Source organism: Taeniopygia guttata, chromosome 3 (genome assembly GCF_048771995.1).
Source record: "Taeniopygia guttata chromosome 3, bTaeGut7.mat, whole genome shotgun sequence".
Taxonomy (NCBI): Eukaryota; Metazoa; Chordata; class Aves; order Passeriformes; family Estrildidae; genus Taeniopygia; species Taeniopygia guttata.
In genome coordinates this window covers 53,097,258-53,110,438 of record NC_133027.1, presented here as the reverse complement: position 1 = coordinate 53,110,438, position 13,181 = coordinate 53,097,258, and the positions used below count along the sequence as shown (strand labels likewise).

Genomic DNA, 13,181 nt, shown 5'->3' with positions numbered 1-13,181 from the left:
AAGAGGGGCAGAGGTGTGCAACATTTAACTCCCACACAGCTAGTGTGATACCAGAGTAACTAGTCAGCCATGCCTTCCATTAGGATTGCATTTATAAATAGTTCATAAAGGATTAATGAATTATTAATACACATCATAAACAACACTACGGATATTACTTTCATAAATTATATGTGGTTGCACATTACTTGAGGGTGTTACAGATAGCTATAACAAAACTATGGACTGTGGAATCTGTAACTGCCTACAGTGTTTACCAACATTTTATAAATAATTTATAACTGTAACCTCATTGTAAAGTGTGACTATCTAGTCTGTGTGCACATGTGCCCAGTCATGCAAAAAAAATTGCTTTTAAGTAATGTCTTTGCAGAGCTGAACTCTCCCCACACCTAACCTACATTTTTTCAGCCTGTTGATGTCATTAATAATTAAGATTCTCATAAAGATTTTAAAATGTAACTATTTAATTAGGCTTACCATGCCAAACATAATAAAATGCTATTCTATAGCAGATAAGTTGTATTCACATTTCCCTCTCTTCAAAAGAGCTGTTTTTGCAGTCCTACTTATTTCACTTTTTTGCACTAACTTATGATGCGTTAACTCCATCCAGAGAGGTTTTGTCAGTCGATCTGTGGTTTCACTTGATGCTGCAGTGTAGCTTAATGTTTTTTCTCTGATTTGCACTTTGTACCAAAAGTATGGAAAATTTTTACATTTAAAAAAATAAACAGTCACTATCCTGCATAAGCGCACACAGCTATCAGATGACAGGAAGGACTTAAATATGTTTGCAATGAATAATTACCCCTCATTCCCACAACAGTCCAATCCAGAAAATAATGAGCTGTATGAGAATATTTAAAATGCTTCATATGTATCTAATCATACAACTAACTTCAAGCATTTGTTAGTTTTGATCAAAGCTACAGCAAACATTTCTATAAACTATGCAAATTGTGCCCAAATTTATATATTGATGTATATTTATAAGTTTTCATCCCGCAAAACCATCTCCTTTCTCTGTATTTTTTCCCTACTAATGCCATAGACACTGGAAAGTGTCTGCCACGTGGTCCTTGGAAATGGGAATTTTTACCTTTCACCTAAGCCAGAAGATTATTTTTCTTTTTGAAGGCAGGGCTGCTACAGCCCCTCAAGTGGAACACTGGTCTTCTCACTTAAAATAAGAAGTTGTAGAATAGACATCTTTGGAGTAACTTTGCCTAAAGTAATAGATTTATTCCTAAATTACTGAAACTGGAATCCATCACATTATTGTCAAAAGAACTTTCAACCATTACCATGGAAAATTCAAAACCCCTACTCTCTTATCAGAAATGCAGCACAAATGAATAGGACTCATTGTCTATTTTTGTTTAGCTTTGCAATACCTTGAGAAGAATCATGATGGACTAAATATATTTTACAAAGTGCAGACTAGGGATGAAAAATGTATTCCTTGAAAAAGAAAGTGATAAACCGGTTTGCAGGAACTGAGTATTTGTTATGCATTTGCCAGATGAAGTGAAAATGGATCAAGAGGAGCTAAACATAAAAATCAAAATTTGGCTCTGTGTGTAGAATATAACTTCTCTAGGGGCAGCTATTTTTGCTTACCACAGATTCAATAATAAAACACTTTATTAGTTAAAAGCACAAGCAAATTTCCAAGTTACATGGGAAATATAATTGCACATTAAAATATTTAAGATTACATATGTAAATAAAATAGTTCACAAAATCTAGCTTCCTCCCATCCCTGAATTTATCCTCAGATGATTTAAAAAAATATTTACATATTTCCTTTGCATTCAAATAATCTTTTGGCAGTTAAGTTGAATGTTGTGATTAGGATTTGTTTTGTTCAGGAATAGTCTTTGAGTGCTTACCAGTGAAAAAGTTATAGATCTTTAACAGACCTATATTCTATTTCTTTCTCAAAATAATCAGTAAAACACTATTCTGTTGTTTTTTTTTTTTGTTCTAAAATAGATCAGATACCCAGCATAGAAATGTTATATTCCTTAATTCTTAATAGTAGTAACAACAACAACAACAACAACAACAACAACAACAACAACAACAACAACAATAATAATAATAATAATAATAATAATAATCCTACTGAAAGTCACAGCTTCAAATATTAAAGAACTTTTCATCACATGATTGAGAAAGCTTTCAAAAAGCAGTTGTTACATACTGAGCCAGTTAAGAAAAAAGGTCAGCTTCAGAAAGCAAAATAATAAATCATGAAATCTGGTTCTGTGAGATTAGACACCACTCATGTGTCAGGTACAACTTGGATGGATTAAGAATAACAATGAAATTGAATCTTGAGAAGTCAACATGCAAGTCAGACCTTGCAAATTTCTATCCCCAAAATATCTGGGATCAGAATAAACATAGAAGGAGCCTATTAACTACAAAGAAGCTGCACAGTTAAATCTTAGGTATAAATTGTTATGTGCTTTGGACTTGCCTATAACTTTCAAGCCATGCCCCCTTTCATACAACCATATTAGTAGAGCAGCTCCTGTTGCTCAGTAATGAAGGCCACCCAGCTTATGAAAAAGTTTCCTTTAGTGAGAAAACACTTAAGGAATTGAATCCTCTTTTAGAACTGTGGAAGCCAAGAAGGGAATGATGTATCTATCATTAACATCTCTTCTACTGACAGCATTTAGAGCTATTTTTGGACAAACTCTGCTTGCTATTTACTTTGTTCACTGTTTGAATACAGTTTTAGTGGACATAGACAAAGTCTACAATGGAAGCTGGGGATTTATTATGCTCTCTAGTGTATTTGCCGTCTGTTTCCCTTCCAACATCTGTGGCTCAAACTTTGTTCAGGGAAATGCAGAGAAATGGTCTGATAAGCCTTGAAGCTATGAAAACTAACGAGAATTGTTGATACACATTGGGCAAGCCAATATGTTGTTGTTCAAAGTCTGTATGTCAAGGAAGATTTCATTATCCTAAATTCAACAAACAGCTGCTTCCTTTGTGGACATAGAAATACATCTGTAAGGGCTTTATTGCCTATCACAGTGCTGTTTTTGTAATTCTGCTGGTATTTGTAAAGCTTTTTAGTGAAAATTGGCGCATTAAAGCAGATTTTGATACTCATCAAGAAAAAAAACCCAAAGGAAAACATTTTGTAGGACATCTTTGCTGACATTCTGAAGACGTGTTGATATTTGTAGTGGTCAGGAAAAATACTGCTAGATCAGAAAAATCTTGAAGTTTGGAGATCTCAGAGACTCAGATTTCTGAGATTAGGATATGAGACATCTTCAAATTACATCAATAATTTTATTTCAGCTTAGTTGGTAAAAAATTTGAGCTCTGATGGTTTAGTGCCTATGTTTAATACAGTAGATGGCAACCTTCTCAGGGGTCAACTGCACAGTACATAGCATTTTCTGTTTGAGGACAGCTGATAACAGAACATGGCAACATAATGCTCTGTAAAAGCTGCCAGAAAAAGAATAAAAGCTTCTTTGTAATCAGACACAGCAGGAGGACAGCACTGCTTAAAAGGAAAGACAGCTCTTTGTGAATTGTATTAGTACTAGCACATGCTAGTAAGTGAGCTGTCTCTTTGCAGAAATCACAATATATTACTGTTTCGATGATTTTGGTTGCACCTCAGAGAAGCTAATTCCAAACAGTGCCATGAGAAAAAAGAGGCAAGAGTTGTGCAGGGTGATTCTCCTTGAAAGCCCAGGAGATCTCGCAGACTCAGGGAAGTTGAATTGTACTGATTTCAATGGTTGTGGCTTGCTTTGTCATGGGAAATGATTTCGTCTATTTTTCTAATTAGGAATTGCTGAAATCTGTGCAAACCTTCCAAGCCTCTGCACATCTTTTGTCGAATACAACCGTGTAACCACTTGTTCCATTTATCAAACTCAAACTAGCAAGCACAGGCTGCTTGGAGAGTGAACAATCACACAAGGTTTCAGTGATAAAAGATCAGGGTCTGAAAGCATTTGTAGTTTTGGATGCCTAGGATGCACTGAGCCTCTACAGGATTTTATTTTTCTTCTGTTATCTCACTTTTCCACTAAAACTAACTCCCACCAGGCAGTACCATTTTCTCATGCAAGAAGACTTTTCCCTGTGTAAAGAAAAAAACTCTCCTCACTGAAGAACCAAAATAGAGCTTGTCAGCTGTGGGGTTTTTTGGTTTTGGTTTTTTTTCTTGTTTTTTTGGGGGGAGATTTTTTTTTTTGGTTTGTTTTTTTATCTGCTTTTAAATTCAAAGTTGATATATAGAAAACAATTATTGTATAAATCTTTAGGGAAAACAGATATTTAAAGATAATATTTTTCTATTTAATTGCTTCTGAATTGCATTTTTTCCTCCCTAATTTTTATATGTGTGTGATATTTTCCCTTTAATTTGAATTTTTTTTTAAGTAACCTGGAATTTGCTTCTTTAATTTCCTCTTGTAAAACCATTTTTTACCAGTATAGTTGAAAATTGGTTACAGAATCTGATTTACTTACGTGCCATTAATCAGATAAGGTTTAACCAGTTTTGAATCTACCCAACTGATACACTTCTGAAGCTCATCAATGAAAACTAGCAAAAATTTTCCTCTTGTTAGCTTTTCTCAGTATTCTATTTCTCAGTTAAAAATGCTATAAATGTATTTTAAGTGATTTCTGGTGTACCAATGTACTTCCCAAGGATTTAATTATAAAGCTACCAGCATGAAAGAGATGACTCAGATGTCCTGATTTTCTTCTCGAAAATGAAGCTAGAATATTATATTAATAAAATGCTATAAATAATCCTCAAAATGCACAGGCACTGCTATACAGAGTTTGACATTGTCAACTATTATTTTGTTATATCATACCTGTCAGTTATCTTCTGAAATTAGTAAAGCTACAAATAATGATATATTAATTAGATCTTCATATTTTTCTAGTAGTTTAATCTGTTCTGTTTCTACTCATTAAAAAAAAAAAAAAAAAAAAGACACCTGCTAGGCTCCAGAATATTAACTTAATTATTTCAATGGCACCAACATTTTATATTAACATTATTCTTCAAAAATTTTCTGTCTATTTAGTTCTCCAATTAAAATGCAATGAAAAAGGAAGTAGAAACTTCAGTTTATATTGCAAAGTTAACGTAATTATTATTGTTTCATGAATATTACTCTTCCATGAATATTTTTTCCTATTTAAATGGAATATTTTTAGAAAGTTCTGGACTAAGATCCATTAATTTTTTCTTTGCACAGAACATGCGAATTTAGCCCTTCAAAATAGACCAATGTAATTTATCATGAGGACTAGGAAGTTGCAGCCAAATGTAAATTTTAATTTAGCTATTGTACATATTTATAGAAGATCCTGAGAAGTATAATTTTTGTAAATTTTTGAAAAATTACTTTTGGGAGGATGTAAGCTTATGCAGTGATAAAACACACTGAAATGGAAAGCTAACTAGAGGCACTCACACCCACAGTAGTAGCTAACTCTGTAGAATCTTATTTATTTCACACTGTGCAGTAATCAAGGATATCATTCTGGAATTGAGAAAATTGTTTAAGAAAATTGAGTTAAATATAATACATTGTTTTGACAAATTGCCATTCTCTGACAAAGACATCTTTTACCCAAGCTCTGATAATGTGAGTGTACAGGGAACAGTTTTCCAGGGGATCTACATGGTTCTGTCCCTGGGATTACCGGATCTCATCTGTGTCCCATGAAACAAAACTGGCAAAGGATTTTACAATTGAACTAAAATCAACATGGTTCTGGGAATCTCTCAGAAGTGAAGTGAATGTTCTGATAAATTTCCAAACCTTGGTTATTAACACTGAGCTAAAAATGCATGATTACACTGTTTTCCCAATATATTAGTATCAGTTTTTTTATGAGTTAGGCATAATGCTTCCAAAGATGATTTGTTCATTATTCTCTTGGGACTGTTTTTTTTTTCCTCCTTTGTTTTTACAGTAAAGGAAGTGTGTCTCTCTCTTGGTTTACCCAGGCAAATACACAGATCAATAGCGCTTAGAATTTTCAGACACAAATATACATAACCACTTAATTCTAAATAAAACCCCTCTAAGCACAAGTGTTGCCTATTAAAGACAAAAACTTTTCAAACACTATTAAGAGTGATAAAGTGAAAAGCAGATCTTTAATGCAAGATTTCAGGTGCACAAGTACGGCTCTGCACGTGCATACATTTGATTTACAGCAAATTTTTAAAGTTTAATTAGTACATCCAATAACAGAGTAGTTGCCCCGGCAACCCACCCTTGAGTCTGCCCCTTGGAGTCTTTCCAGGGGCTTCTTTGCCCTATTTCTTGTTATGTCTTCTAAGTTCTAGTGCAAAACAGTGTCCTTGTTAGAATTTATCTTTTTGAGAATAAGACTAAGCAGAATTTCTGGACTGTCTTAGAAAGGGTTAGCTTATTGTTCTAAAATGTGAGAGAAAGGGCAGGAAAAGTACTACAAGCTATATAACCATGTATTAACAGTTTACAAATCTACAAGTATATGAAAATATGTATATAAAAAGCAAAAATCTTTAGGCATCACCAGGACATCTTATTCTTGGATTATATCCAAGAGTATAGAAAGCTTCCAGTGACCTGGAATCACCATTCTGAAGGCTAAATACAGAAAGGTCTAGGCCTTGATTAAAATTGCAGCATGAAATATCTTTAAAATTATTTTCTTCTTTAGAATAAATGGCTTACCAAGTTATCAAACCACCTCAAAAATACTTTGCTTGATAATCTCTGTCCACAGAAACATTTTTAATATGGCCCAACATTTAGTAAGGAAGGATGCAGAAGTGTATGATTTAGAACTTACACATCAGAAAATTTATAGAATGTATGCAGAAAAACATTCCAGCTGATGCAGTTTGTTCAATATCCCCTGGTGTTAGTTATTATTTAGTATTAGGTATGTAAAACAAAATGCATGTGTAAAATGATAAATTTATGTTTTCTGTTTCCTATTTTTTTATTGTCTTTTAAAATGTAAATAATTATCTGGTGCCTGTAGTGTGTGCAGGAAACAGTAAGACTTTGGACAAAGTTCTAAAACCACAAATATGCTGTTGCTGCCCCAAAAATGCTGTTGCTATACCAAAAGCAGTGTTAGGAAACCTGAAATTATTGTAACACAGGTAGGCTTCATGAAATACCAGGTTAAGTAGAAATATGTGTTCTGTACCTTGTGCTCTAAAGCCCAAGCATTTCTAGTCAGTGGTGGTTTTATAAGCATTAAGATCTCAGAATTATTAAAATGAAGCCTAGATAAGTCAGAAAAATACTAAAAAAAGTGGAGTAATCTTTCTCAGTTTGATTTGCATCTGTTCCAAAGTGAATAATTTCAAAAGGATTTACTTCTGTGGGGAGGTTGCAATGAGCTAAAGCATCAGTTTAAAAAGCATAGCTTGTTCTCACAACCCACTTGCATTCTCAGTGCAGAATAAAATATCCATATTTAAATGGTTAGAATTCCTCTGAAGTCAGTAGAAAGTACCCAATTGTAATAGAGTGATAAATATTCCTGACAGACTCTGAAAATCTTGTTTGGAAACCTAGACGCTGAGCAGCCCACCAGCCACAGAGTGATTATCAGGAAGCACAGGAGGAGAAGTGTGGGCTCTCTCTACATAGCCCTTGGGCAGTGTTTAAGAAATGATGTGGAATAACTGTACAGCATCAACTACTTCAGGTTCTTTCACTATAACTTATTCCACTACTGACCCAGCTGACTGATGCCATCATCCAAGTATTAGATTCAGAACTGAAGCTGTGCAACATTCACGTACCTTGCAAATTTGGGCCAGTAAAAGAAAATTCAGATCTCTGTAGAAACATTGATACGTGCCCAGCATGATGTCCACAAAACCTGCATGTAACAGTCACTATTGCAACACTGCTGAATATCTAAGGTTTCTCACCTTTAGTTTAGCACATTTTACTTGTTGGTATGACTTTCACCAATTTTAAGGAATTGCACAGCTACAGTCCATCACATGACATGGGAAAACCTGTGTCACCGTTTTCAATGCTTTCAGTGTATGGCAAGAGCTACTTTTGCCTGAGTTATACCTACTCTACAGACTTTAAAAACAACTTTCAGTTCCTGTCTGAAAGATTCTATTTTATTTTTTAAATGGAAAGATATCTGTCACAGGAGCATGTTACACCAACTCAGATAAACTTCAGTTCATAAAGTGTTTATTCATGTCCTTGTAGGTGATGATGATTATTATTAGACTACCTAAGGCTATATCAGATTTGGTAAATCAACCTCTTTTCAATTTACACAAACTAATTAATTTAGCAGTAGGTGAAATTGCTCTCATTTTTTGTGGTGTGATATCATGTCAGTCAAAATGGACCACAGATTAGTTTTATTAAAACTAATTTGACTATCCAATACTGCCATTTAAGTACAGAAATACGAAGATCTAAATTATCTTGAACAGAGAGAGAATTATGGATGTTTCATACGTTGGCTGCTTCCTGTGTTTGAAAATTATTAGGAAACAAAATACACAGTTGCTTCTGTCCTAAAGCTGATAATTATTTTTCAGTTTTTGTTGTTGTTGTTGTTGTTGTTTTTGTTTGTTTTGTTATTAATTTGTGCATTGGAAAAATTTTTGATTAATGAGACTACTATGGATGAAATCCATTTTTAGCTAGTTTTGGCTTTTAAAATGAAAAGAACAAGAAAATTAACTATACTGTGGAAAATGTGTTTCAACATTTTCATTGTAAAATGTTACAGTTTTCCAAACTTGAGGTGCTTGGGCTGCATTTGCAAATTGGAAAATGTCAGCAGTCCCACATATCCAGTGGAGGGCATACCGTTCAAATCCTTGAATCAGAATTAAAAATAAGATACTCATAAACTTCTATTCTGACATTAAAAGTATCTGAAAACAAACTGAATCACCTACATTAATAAACAAACTATAATCTCCAAAAGCTGATAGAAAAGCTTTTCAAGTGGTTGTTCTTTCCTCTTGTGAGCTGCTGCTATGACGTGACAATTCCACCTCTGTAGTAAGCCACAGCCTCCTAAGGACAATTCAAAGCCATTTAAAAAGATTCAGTGCATAACTCTGGATAAATGTATGGATTTTATTACATTTTCAAAATCATCCCCTGAGGAATAATCTTATGATACCATGCTAGATTTTTTTGCTAGTATGCAGGAAAGCATCTCATGTACTGCAAAAGAAACTGCAGCAATTAAAACCTGTTAAGTATTAATCCACAGATGAATAGCATGTCTCTCTTTTGCCTGTTGTCTGTGTGGCATGTAATGCTGCTAAAGCCTAAGAGGACTCCCTCTTATATGTAAGAATACATATAAGAATATATGTATTCTTACATATAATGCAAGAACACCTAAATTAAGATAGCAAAATCACCTCAACAAATCAATCCATTATTTTCCTAATCTTATACTTAGCACCAGTTTGCACACCATATATATTTATATATGCAGTATACATAAGATATAGAAAAAATATGCAGATTAAGTAAGTGGGGTTACAGTTTTGAACTGATGGTGTTATTAGGTAATTAGAGTAATTTTCCAGATATCACACTCTAAAACTCTTTATATCTGTTTCTGTTTCCCATTATTTAAGACTCTTTTTTTTAGATTCAAACATTCTCATCTGATATTTTGTAGAAGATATAGTGGTTAACATTAAGTAACTATGTTACTTAATGACAAAGCAAATGCTGTTTGGTCTTGCATTTTCTAGGGTGGTCTTGCAGAAACTTTATTCTATTTTTAAGAGATAAATTAAAATTTATAGAAAGAGAAATTATATGGACTGATTAAAATCTAATCAAACTGCTTTTTACTTCATGTGTAAAACAAATGTATAAGAGATATTTGAGAAAAGACAACACAACAAACCCTGTTATTTGAAGAGTAGGATCTAGTACCTGGCAGGCATCCTTAAATATTAATTCCTAGATCAGCTCTGTTTTAATGACGGTTCACTGACTGTTCATGTCAGCTGTCAGCTGCACTGTTACTGAAGTTATGTTTGGATGCTTTGCTAATGTTTGGATGCTTTGCTCCATCTCCCAGGGCTGTGGAAAATGGAAGATTGGCTTTCAATTAATATTAACATTGAGCGCCCAAGAGTGTTTGAATGACTGTGAGGAGTCCCTGGCTCTGCTCTCAGGCAGAACTGTCAGTAGTTTTCTCCCTTTTCAGAGAGAATGGAGCTCTTCTCTGTGGCTGAACACTGACTGGCATGGGAGCAGCTCTGCAGAAAGAAACCTGGGAGTGCTGGTGGGTAAAGACTCCTGGGCTGTGTTGGGGGAGTGTCACAAGCAGGCTGAGGAATGTGGTTCTTCATCCCTGCTCAGCACTGGTGACAAAACACCTGGAGGGCTGGTCCAGTTCTGGGCTTCCCAGTCTGAGAGAGACAAACAGAGTGCAACCAGTTCAACAAAGGCTTCTTAGCTGGTTATGGACTGGAGTACAGGATATTGGAGGAGAGGGGGAAGGAGTGAGGCCAGTTCAGGATGAACAGCTGAAGGCTTCTGAGATGCTACTCCTGCCCATAACCACTGAAAGGGAGAGCTTGGGGAAGGCAGAGGCGGCCTCCTCTCATAGGTCCACAGTGGGAGGACAGGAGACAGCAAACATGAACTGGAACACAGTAAATTCTAATTATTTTAAAATATTTTTTAAAACCATGAAAACTGACAAAGACTAGAATGAGTGCCCAGAAATGAGGTCAAAGCTCCATCTTTGGCAATATCCAAAATATGACCAAAAAAAGCACCTGAAAAATGTCATTTAATTGGCCCTCCTTTGAGAAGAGGGTTACACAAAATGACCTTCCAACCTAAATAATTTTGTGATTTAATATGTCTTTCCTTGAAGGCTTAGAAGGGTTGTTGCAGTTCTTTACAAAACAAATAAAAACCCAGACAGTCAATGAATCAACCAACCAAACAAAAAAATCCCATCCCCATCCCCACAGTTATAGAATGGATTATCTTCCTGAAGCATGAATATCTATACGGTATCTCTCAAAATCCTACTGTAACATACTGGGGACCATGGTATTAGTGAAAGCACAGTATTTAGGAATTAAAAAAATGAAAGCACGCAAAAATTGAGGAAGTTTATTTCAAGATATTTTCTGTCTTTTACCTCCATTCTTTTTGAATCATATCACAGTTCTTCAGTGTTCATATTTTACTTGCAAGCATTTCCTATTGGCTAGCTAAAATTTACTTAAGAAAATCTCTTCAGTATCTAGCTCTGTACTCAAAGACCCTCCAATTTCCAGCCAGGATTAAGATGAAACTCTAGGAGCAATGGCCTTTAATAAGCATAGATTGAGAGGAGTACCTGGAACATAGCTCTGTCTCTGTAGACCAAATCAATGATTGAAAACTTTATTTAAGAAACTGATGGGGAGTAGATTTGCCATTCTAACTGTAGTGTCTGTGTCAGTTTCTTAAATTGAGTTTTGAGGAGCTGATTTAGCCCAGGGAAATGGAGAAATCTGGTTGAAGCGTCTCTTGGGGCTGCTTATACTAAATTTTTTGTTTGTGTTTAGTGCTAATGCAGAATTAGATGAACTCCACTGCCAAGATATTAGAAGATCAATGCTTTTATTACTTGGAATTGGAAAGTTGATACAACAATAGAACAGTCACAGGGAGAAGAATGATACAAAGAGCTCTTTGATTTCCTGGTGCTTAGGAATATTGAAAAATGCTGTGAATTCAAAGGAGTTCTTTTTTTTTAGTCAAGGAATAAACATATATCTGATTTATTAAATTTAGACTGGGTAAAAATATTTTCAAGGAACTGTATATCTGCTCAATGGAAAAATATATAATTCAATAAAGAATTCGTTTTTTCAGAATTTATAGAATCCCTTCACAGTGAAATGCCTGCAATACACCACATGTGCTTTGTATAACAATGAGAGGTGTCTTTTGTTTACACAAAGACACTTAATTTTTACATCAACATTACTGACTTTTTCTTTCCTGAAGAAAAGCATTGGAAGCATTAATGTTTCTCGGAATTCCCAGGATCACAGTAGTTTTCTATCATGTATGTTAGTGCAATTCTGACTTCACTGGGAGTTCAATTTGCCCAGACAATGCAGCAGTAAACCTCTATATGCTTTCAATCTAAAATAAATGCTTCAATTTAATCTGAAAGATGAATCTATAAAGTATTATTACATTAAAGGCATACATCTCTTAAACAACAAAGAAAAGGACCTAATATCAAAAATGAATGGCAGAGTTAAAAATGAAAATAAAGATTACATGGTTAAGTCCTCAAAGGTTAGGAAATGACAAACTCCTTGGTTCTGCCTTAGTGTGCTTCAGCACTACAATAGAGTATTAATTACATAAAATTTTTTATTGCCTGGGCTGAGCACACAGCATCCTGCAAAATTTCATCATTAAGCCCTCATGCATTTTTCAGTCTTTTAACCAGTAGAAACTTACAGCTTAATCCAAGATAATGTCAGGATTTTTTTCTTTTTTTCTTTTTTTTTTTGGTACCGGAAATAATTCCATTAAATTAATGGAATTTTCACATGTGAGATTAAATTTGTTAAACTGACACCAGACATTCAGAGAAAACACTTCCCAAGTCACTACTATGTTTTTTATATATTTGGGCCCATTAATATATCTTTCCTTGTTGACGGTGATAGGGGTATTTTTTAATTCTGGGTTTGCTTTTCCTTCTGATTTTGATAAATATACTGTGATTCTTTAGCACACTGAGGTGAATGTCATATGAGACTAACAATTCAAACAATTCAGCAATGTCAAAACAATTTTTATTCTGACTTACCCATTAGATATTCTGCAAAAAAAAAAAAAGGGAAAACTATGTCCAGAGGGAAATTTCAGTAGGTAACAGTCATATTGAAAAGAAATACGAAATTATGTTATACTGTCATCTATTCTTGGCCCAATGGTGACAAATTTTAATTAATTATGTGAATGAAAAGAGGAAAGGCTTGTTGCTATATGATACTGAGAGATTGCAAGACCATTTGAGGAAAGGACTGGCATTCAAAATCATATTGAGAAACCTCAGATTTTTCCTGTAAAGTGCTATTCAGCAAGGACAAGTTGAAAAGTACATTT

At 34.3% G+C, this 13,181-nt stretch overlaps 1 protein-coding gene across 5 annotated transcripts in view; it reads right to left on the bottom strand.

The window, feature by feature from the left end:
* NKAIN2 (sodium/potassium transporting ATPase interacting 2) overlaps window positions 1-13,181 on the bottom strand; it is a 511,838-nt gene that overhangs the window by 74,885 nt on the left and 423,772 nt on the right. The window lies entirely within an intron of this gene.